This window comes from Cibotium barometz, chromosome 47 (assembly GCF_041138505.1).
Source record: "Cibotium barometz isolate CiBa-2024 chromosome 47, ASM4113850v1, whole genome shotgun sequence".
In the NCBI taxonomy this organism is placed as follows: domain Eukaryota; kingdom Viridiplantae; phylum Streptophyta; class Polypodiopsida; order Cyatheales; family Cibotiaceae; genus Cibotium; species Cibotium barometz.
In genome coordinates, this window is record NC_141092.1 from 27,689,364 (window position 1) to 27,698,210 (window position 8,847).

An 8,847-nucleotide genomic window follows, 5' to 3' on the forward strand; every position below is an offset into this window, starting at 1 on the left:
TGCCTTCCACTTCAAATGAGCTCAAATGCTTTCAAAGGCATAAATAACAATGAGTCTAGTAGAGGATTAAGCCAAGAAACACAAGATTTGACCAATTATTGAAAGCTTAATCTCTGTTTTACCAAAGTCACCTGCAGATTTGATGAACAGCTTCGATCTCACTGTAGACTTGATGAAACTCAATTCTGTCTTCACCAGCTTGTAGAGCATGCTTGATTACACCTTGGGCTAGGAGGAATTAGAAACATTTGAACTGAGCTTGAAGAAATCTTCAATTCCCTTTAGAAAAACAACGCCCAGTAATTAGCAAAAATCTACAGCTTTGCGCTAAATTGAGCCACAAGATTTGAGGTGTGTGTAGCCCTATGAGTCTACTAGAAGTACCTAAAAGGCCTTAGCCTAATGTTATGTGTGCAAGGAGAATGGAGTCCTCCACTGGCTGGGGGTGAAGGGGGAAGTGAAAAACTCACTAAAAATTTGATTTTTTGCTAATTTTTTTACTAATCCTAATTAATTAACTAATGGGCTCATAAACCTAATTGATTCTAGGAATGGCTCTGATACCATGTTGAAATTTGAGCAAAATGATGAGCTATGGTGGATCATACACTAGAATCAACATGATTAACACAGTGATTAGTAAATGATTAAGATGTAATTAGCGAATAATTAACAAATAGATTAATGTAGGCATGGATACTCAAAAACCAACAAATTCTCATTAGGGCTATGCCTCAATTTATAGAGTTTACATCAAGCATCAAATCCCATTGATTTCTCCATGATTCACTCCCTGAATATCTCCACCTCTTGCCTGATTCTCTCCACCTCTTCTCTTTTCCCTGAATATCTCCCAGAATAACTCCACACTCCTAAATTCTCTCATGCTACCCTTTATTCTCTCCTAGTAGATTCTTCTCACCTTTTCACAGGTTCTTTCACAATTACATCTTCTCTTTTACAGCCTCTATCCAAGAGCTTGTTCTCACACACACTCCTATTCACTTGTATATTTCAACACTCTGGTCATGAAACCCCAGCCCTAGGCAAGTGCTGTATTAATATGTCCATTCAGGATCAATCTATGCACGTGACTTTTTATGCTACTAACAAGAGCCAAGCAGTGGTGGATGTTGTTCTAGGCAGATCATGGATTAGAACCACCAGATGCGGTATAGACTGGAACTCACGACAATACACCTTGTTGGTAAATTCTACTCACCTTACAGGATCAAGTGCTTCGGCACTCCCATCTTTTCAAAAGGTGGAAACCATCCCTACTGTGATAGAGACATCCTCAAAAGATCCAATGATTTGGGTGAATAATGACAATGACAATACTCAAGGATGGCATGTGCCAACATCTCTCTTATATGCACAAGGCTACGGAAGGGGGGAAGCACTTAGAATTCAAATCTGGTTACCTAAAGCAGCTCGCAAGCCAAGACCCAATGCGGCCAAGGAACATCCAAGGAATACAAAGCTAAAGAGGAGGTTCACTAAAACCAACAGTTCCACCTCCAACAAGACCACTCAACAACGGTGGATCCCAAAGAAGGTTCTGCAAGCACAAGGCTACTACGAGGGTGCTACTACCTTGTGGCTACTAAAGAAGAATGTAGGGACTACTGCAGCAAAACATAATTATGTTCCTGAATCTACTCAAGAACAAAAGCAATCAATACCACCTCACTTATAGAAACCAAATCAATACTGGAAACCACGCCTTACCAAGCCTGAAAGAGTCCAGGTGGAAACACAAGCTGACGCGTCAATCAGACATCATCAGAAGGTCTCGAACAGGAAGGGATACTCCAAACTGACATGGGAAGAAAAAGGCAAGTGGGTACCTTTACTCACTTCTATCTCAGAGGCAACACATCAAAAGGAGGATATTGCAACCGAATCAAGTTCAGAGTCTATTCCTCAAAACACAAGCAATGTCAAAGTTTGTCTTACAAAGCCGACAACTTTTAATCAGGCTCCTACACAAGTAGACTCCCTGACTATCAAGGAAAGAGCGTTCTTCCTACAACTCCAACTATTTGGAATGTTGTCGGTATTCTACTCTTTCCCTAATCAAATTACATTACCACCCATAAGTCTGAAGAGTTGGGCACTCTGAAGACCCAAGAAAATTTTGAAAGCCCAATGGGATGGCAAGAACACAGCTGCCATATGGTTGCCAAAGCTCAGAAGTGTTCAAACATCTCCATTCACACCTCCTCCTATTTGTTCCAATGCATTTCCTATGCCTATCGCTAAAATCTCACCTCCTCCGACTAAACTTCAATCTCTTGCACGTACTCTGAAATGGGTACCAAAAAGAGTCCAACAAAAAGGAACCTGTGCCATACGTCAACACCCCACAAACAATTTGCATAATGTTACATCCAAAAGTAAACTCATTCTTGAAAGAGCTATCATGCTACAAAAGCTACTTTTTGGCAATTCATCTATCAAATCTATTAGCTCTATTTACGTCATGCCTGTATATACTAGCATTCTTCGTTCAACTTGCATTAAATAAAAAAATCTGAACAATTCCTTATGTGTTGTGTAGAATAACCAAATGGAGACTTGGCTGGACACATGCAGTCCATCTTTGGACCTAGATAGCACTCATCCTGACCATCAAGGGGGCTACATCATTGCATCTTTTCAGACGCACTTCCGATATTTTAATGCCCTAATGGGTGAGGATTGTTGTGGAAGACAATTTGTGGAGTTATACTACCAGCAACATCATCCGTTTCCACACTGCCACGACTGTGCTCGTATGGTATTGGGGAATGCTTCCCATATATGTTGGCAGTGTTGCACATACTTCCGTCGCTATGGCACTGGTATGATGCAGCAGATCATGGGGGTCACACCTCAACGACATAATCATTGTTGGCAGTGTTGCACATACTTCCGTCGCTATGGCACTGGTATGATGCAGCAGATCATGGGGGTCACACCTCAACGACATAATCACTGGGCAATTATGAGGCCGCAACGTGGACCCAACCAACAAAGACTCCCGAAAGAGGAAAGAGCTCAAACATGGCGCGAAGACACCCTTCGTTTGCTAACCCCTCCCATTTTGCAGGTTCTTCTTCCCCATGAATCTACATGTCAGTTTTGGCTCAATATGAGTGAGTCTTTAGAACGGTTTCAAAACCATTATAGGTGCCTCTTTAGCCTTCCTATTGTGCCCATACCATATGTTGGTGAAGATGCACTTCTTCCCTTGCCATCTTCTCCATGGGTAGGAGTACGTTCTATCCTGAAGCTATTGATGTCTAGCCACCTGAGAATGCAGACATACATCCATCCCCAGTGCAAGACTAGCACTTGTACTCTCTTAATAAGAACAAGAAACCAGGGCACTTTTTCCCATTGGGTTTTTCCCCTCGGCCAAATCCGGTGTTTAGCACCAATGTTTCTTATTTTTTGTCTTTTTAATTTTCTTTCTCTTTAGTTTGTTTTGTTGGAATAAAACAGATACAAGCACCAAACTACATCTTCCGCTTCAGTACCGCAACAACTGACAATCATACAATCAAGTGCAAACAATTCTTCACCAACCAGCGCTTTAACAGAAATAGGTGAACTCATGCCAATCTCTAATGTTTTCTGTATTTTTCTTGTTGCTTGATTGTTTCTAAATTTTACTTTACTAAGCATGGCAATATGCATCTCCTTTGCTCTACAGTAGGGATAGCATTTTAGTAGCTTTAGACTTGATAGTGTAAGTTTGACCGTAATTGTTTTTACCCGTTTAGCAATACAAAGTAATTAGTGTTTTGTGGTAAAGGTAGAGTTCCAGACCTAGGACAAAGAGACTAAATTAATCATAGGACGGTCAGTGGATATCTTGCCCTTACTAGGACATTGCTTAGGGACAATCTAATAAACATTCCATAACAAAAATTGGCATGACAAAAATAAAAGAAAAGTGTATATGTTTGTGGCCTATTGCCTTGTTATTCATGGTAGGCGAGGGAGGTCTATACCTTTCCCAGACCAATGCCTTGTGTAGCAAGGAATAGCCATACCGCGGGTGCACAAACATACTCTTGAAGAGAGCCCTGTCCCCTCCCCCCCCCCAAAAAAAAAAGAAGGACAGAAAGGCACCAAGAGAAATGCTTGTCTAATCCAGGATGGTCGCCGTTGTGCTTAAAATATTAAACCTTAACACTAAGCAATATCAAGAGTCTGCCACTACATAATTATGTTTGATTTATTAGTGTTGAACCAACATTTTTGACTTAGCATAGGCTAGGTATACTACTTGATAGTCCCTCGATTAACTCTTGTCTTTTACCTTCTAGGAAAAGAAAAATACATTTGGCATAAAACATTCTTTACTTTAGTTAGCTGCAGGTAGTAATTATTAAGGCTGGAACTAACCTATTCAATCTCTACACTGCTTCAATGTTTCCTTCCTCTAGCTAATTGGATGTTTATTGCCATGTCTTATTCAGAAAAATTGCTTGTTTCGTTATTGTCTGTCAGTACTTTTGCTTTCAAAAAAAAAAGAACACACAAACCACCTATCATTTTGCTTGCAGGTACACACTTGAGATTCTACTCTTCCTTGGCATCTATGCGCTCGAGGACGTGCGCAAAATAGGAAGGGGGGAATGTTGCATGGTGACGAGTGGTGATCAATGCAAGGATGCAACACAAAGATGCAAGCAGGAAAAAAAGATCCTTGACATTCTTATTTAAAGCTCTTGTAAAGAGTTCCAAGTTGTAGGTGAGTGTGGGATTGGGCTTGAGAATAATCCCACATGAGAAGTTTTGGGAGTTTTATGAGTTTTAGTATAAATAGTGGCTCATTTGAGAGCTTATGGACACATTGGGCTAAACTCATGCTTGAGCTCTCTTGAGACTAGCTCTCCCTCTTGTTCATAGAGGTGCAAGCTCTTCTCTCTCCCCATCTACACTACTATATGAGCAATTCTCTTCTAATTCAATGCAATGAAATGATGTTTTTTTCTCTTCTCATTTCTATTCTCTAGTGTGCATGCTTCTTTGTTGATGCTTGTGGATTCTCTATTAGGCTTTGTGTGGTAGTGGATTCAAGCTTAAGCTTCTCCATAGCTTGTAGCTTTTCCATGAGCAAGGCATTGCTTGAGTGGTGAATGAGAATGCATGTTTATTTCAAGTTCCATTAAGCTTCTCAAGGTTTGTGTGCATGCTAGGGAAGTAAGTGCTTGAGAATGAAGTGTGCTTGAGCTTGTGTGCTTATGAGTGATCTTGTGTGTGCATTAGCTTAGCTTTCTTCTTGTATTGGATGTATGAATGAGTGGGATGATGAGTGAATGAGCTATGGCAAGATTGAGCTTGTGTGTGTAAAGTCTATGTCAAGGTAGTGGTGTTCATAGTATTCTCTCCCGAAAGGGATAAGCTCCCATGCACCTAACCGGGTTGAATCCCCTAGCGATGAAAGGAGTGTTTATCATTCCATTGGTGAGCTAGGAGTGTAGTCTACTTGCCTATATTGCATACATAGGGAGACAACCGTCTTTCCATTTTAACAGTCTCTTTCACTCACTCTCTCTCTCTCTCTCTCTCTCTCTCTCTCTCTCTCTCTCTCTCTCTCTCTCTCTCTCTCTCTGCTTTAGCTTCTTCCTCTGCTTAGCTATGGAGCCTTTGCAAGCTGTGTGTATAGCCCCTTGTGAAGCTAGAAAATGGAAGGTTCATTTACACATTCATATTCCTGAAGAGTATGGCAGCTCTAAAAAAACTCATCCTACTGATGCACAATATGTCCAAGCTTGTAGGATATCTAAGGAGAAAAATGTAGATCTTTGGGTTGATGGGCATCTCTATCCACTTAACCCTCCATTAAGAGCAAACCCTCCTTTCCGTAATTTATCATCTTTTATGCAATTTGTGGTGAAGGAGAGCTTGGCTTGTTAGGATACTACATAAGATTGACTACAAGTGGAGCTTGGCAAGCCCATATTCTCCAATCTCAATTGCAAGCATCACAATTCAGCCTTTTACAATGTCAAGAAGGACTTAAAACATCATCAGATAAAATGAAAGAGATCCTTGCAGAGAATGTGGAGAAGGATGCAAAGATTCAAAGGCTAGAGGAACTTATCCAAACGACTCAAAGCAATGCCAAATGGTGCTTGTGAATGCAAAAAGACATTGGCTGGTATAGAATCTCTTGCGTTTAAAGGTGGAGCACGAAAGAAAAGGATTCGTACAACAAAGTAAGTAACATAAACTTTCATTATGCACTCAGTGATTTAAACAAAATAGTCATGATTTGTGTTCTACCAGGAATTTTCTGCAAGAGGTGTGTGGTTCTAATGAAGAGGGATGGAAGGATTTGGTGAAAGCCATTCTGAATACCAAGGATATTCTATCAATTATTACTGACCCTCATCATCCTAAAATACGCCAAGCTGTTGTCAGCAATGTAGTGAGCGAGATTACCACCTCCATCGATTCTTCATTAATTTAACATGCTTGTGATGCAGCTGGAATAAGCATGAAAGGGTACCAAGCAATCCATCAGGTTGTAAAAGATGCATTTCTAAGACAAGGAATCACTGGTCTAGCACTTTATTTCCTACACTCAAGGTGATTCACAATGTCAAGCGTATCAATAATGATGATGTGCAGCGAGCTATAGGACAGTTTTATCACATTGAGGACACACTAACATTAGACACAGGGTCGAGCAGAAAGAAAATCCAGACAAGTACAAAATTTCACTATAATGTTTACAATAATATCTTTGTTCATATTGAGAGACTACAATAAGCTATGATGAAGTTCTATGATCTTTCACCAAAAGGTGAAAGATCTTTCACCAGAAGGTGAGAACTTGCAATTGCTACTATTCATGTTTTTCAGTAGAAAATGAAGACGATTATTTTATTTTGAATATTATAAATTACCGTTTATTTATAGTTTTGGGGAGCACACTTTCATTTGTGCTCAAGCTAGATGCGTGCCAAATTGTGAAAGGTCGGAAGCTAGAACATATGAGCATTACGCTCATGAATGAGGCCATGATTTGTGCATGGGAAAAGACTACCCATTAGGAACTCAATGGAGTCTTTTTGGGCCCTTTAATTTGCCATGAGGTTATGGAAACGTTTAACTTTTTGACAAATAGGAGCCCGCCATGTAAGCAAAAACCATGGGTGATTAAGAGAGGTGTCAGAGTGGTCAAAGGGTGCACTTTTTCCCCCAAAAAGGGAGGGGACAATTTTACAATTTTCGAACCTCCATAACTTCTACATACAAGCTCCGATTTGAGCGGAGATTACAGATCCGTGATCTACGGATCAAGAGCTTTCCATAGATATGCTACATGATATGGTTTTATCCGCTAGATTTTAAATTCCATTTTTTTCCCAAAATTCAAATTCGAATAAAGTAGCCGTTTTGAAGCTTCAAATTAGAAAACGTTTCTTCTTAAGAGAAAAGGTTTGACTCCCTTAAACTACCAAATAAAAGGGCCCAAGAAGACTCCATTGAGGTCCTAATGAAACCAAGTTTTAGTGTGCAATCTGAGAAAGAGGTCTGGTGGCTTGGTGCATTCGAGGTACCGAAAGAGACACATGAGGTATTGACATGGATGTTTGAAAGGACTCCCTGGATAACAGATGTAATCAAAAAGCAAATTGATGGTCAAATTTTAGATGTAGAAAACATAGGAAAGTTCAAGGTGGATTGGCATCTTGGGGGAGGACAATTAAAAGCATGATGGGTTTTGCTCAAGGCACGACATCAAGATGGCCTTGTCCATACTGCAATGCTCAGATTGATATTCCTAGGCAAAAAAAGACAAATGGAAAAGCTATACATAAGGTTGGTTCTATTGGGACGGATGCCTCAAAAGGTCCCAAGAAAGGGAAGAAGCAACAAGAAGATGCAATAGATCCAACCGAGTCAACTGATGATGAAGATAAGGAACAACCAAATGCAAGATGGGTGGAAGGTGTCATGTCTTGTGATATGCTAGGAGAACCAAACAAGAATTCAAATTGGAGCCCCATCATTAATTTTCCACTAAGGAATATTAACTTTTGCACACTTCATGCATTCATGAGAATCTTTGATCGATTGCTTAAGTGCCATATGATCGATTATGCATTCACAATGCCTACACAAGAGAGGAAAGTTGCAGCCCTTGGTAAATTAGAGCATCTTCTGAATTCTCTGGGCTACCATGGCAAAAACGTGAAAATTGGAGTGAATAAGCAGGCCTTTGGTATGTCATACGAGGTTGCTCAAAAGGTCTCCATGAATAGATCAAAGGCAAGGAGATTTTTGGAGAAGCCAGCAAACATAGAGAATTCAAAGAAGACTTGGGGACTCAGGAGAGACTTGTTTGCAATCACCACAAATGTAGATTGTCCAATGCCAGCTCTTGTAAATATGCGCAAACAGCTTTGGATAAATGTCAATAACATGGTTTGCATTATGAATCAAAGTAGCACAACTGCCCAAGAACGAGCATCATTCCAACAACATATCATAGACTTCACCAAAAGTGTGCTAGGTGCTTGGGGAGAGAGTAAAGTAACACACTATATGGTAAGTTGTAGAGTAAAAAAAAAAACTGGTGTTTTAACCTTGACTTTTTCTAATTAAATTCTATTGTCATGTGTACAGCACATAGTTTATGCGCATGGTGCATATTTCATGAACAAGTATGGATCGCTCGACATGTGGAGTACCCAAGGGATGGAGAAATCACATTTTAAAGCAAGAGGGGTTTATTTCAAAAATACACGACATGGAGGTGGAGCTTCTGTATGAGGAACATGTACAAACTATCTACAAGAGATGTTCAATTGGTCGCACAAGCTTTGGAAGGGTATT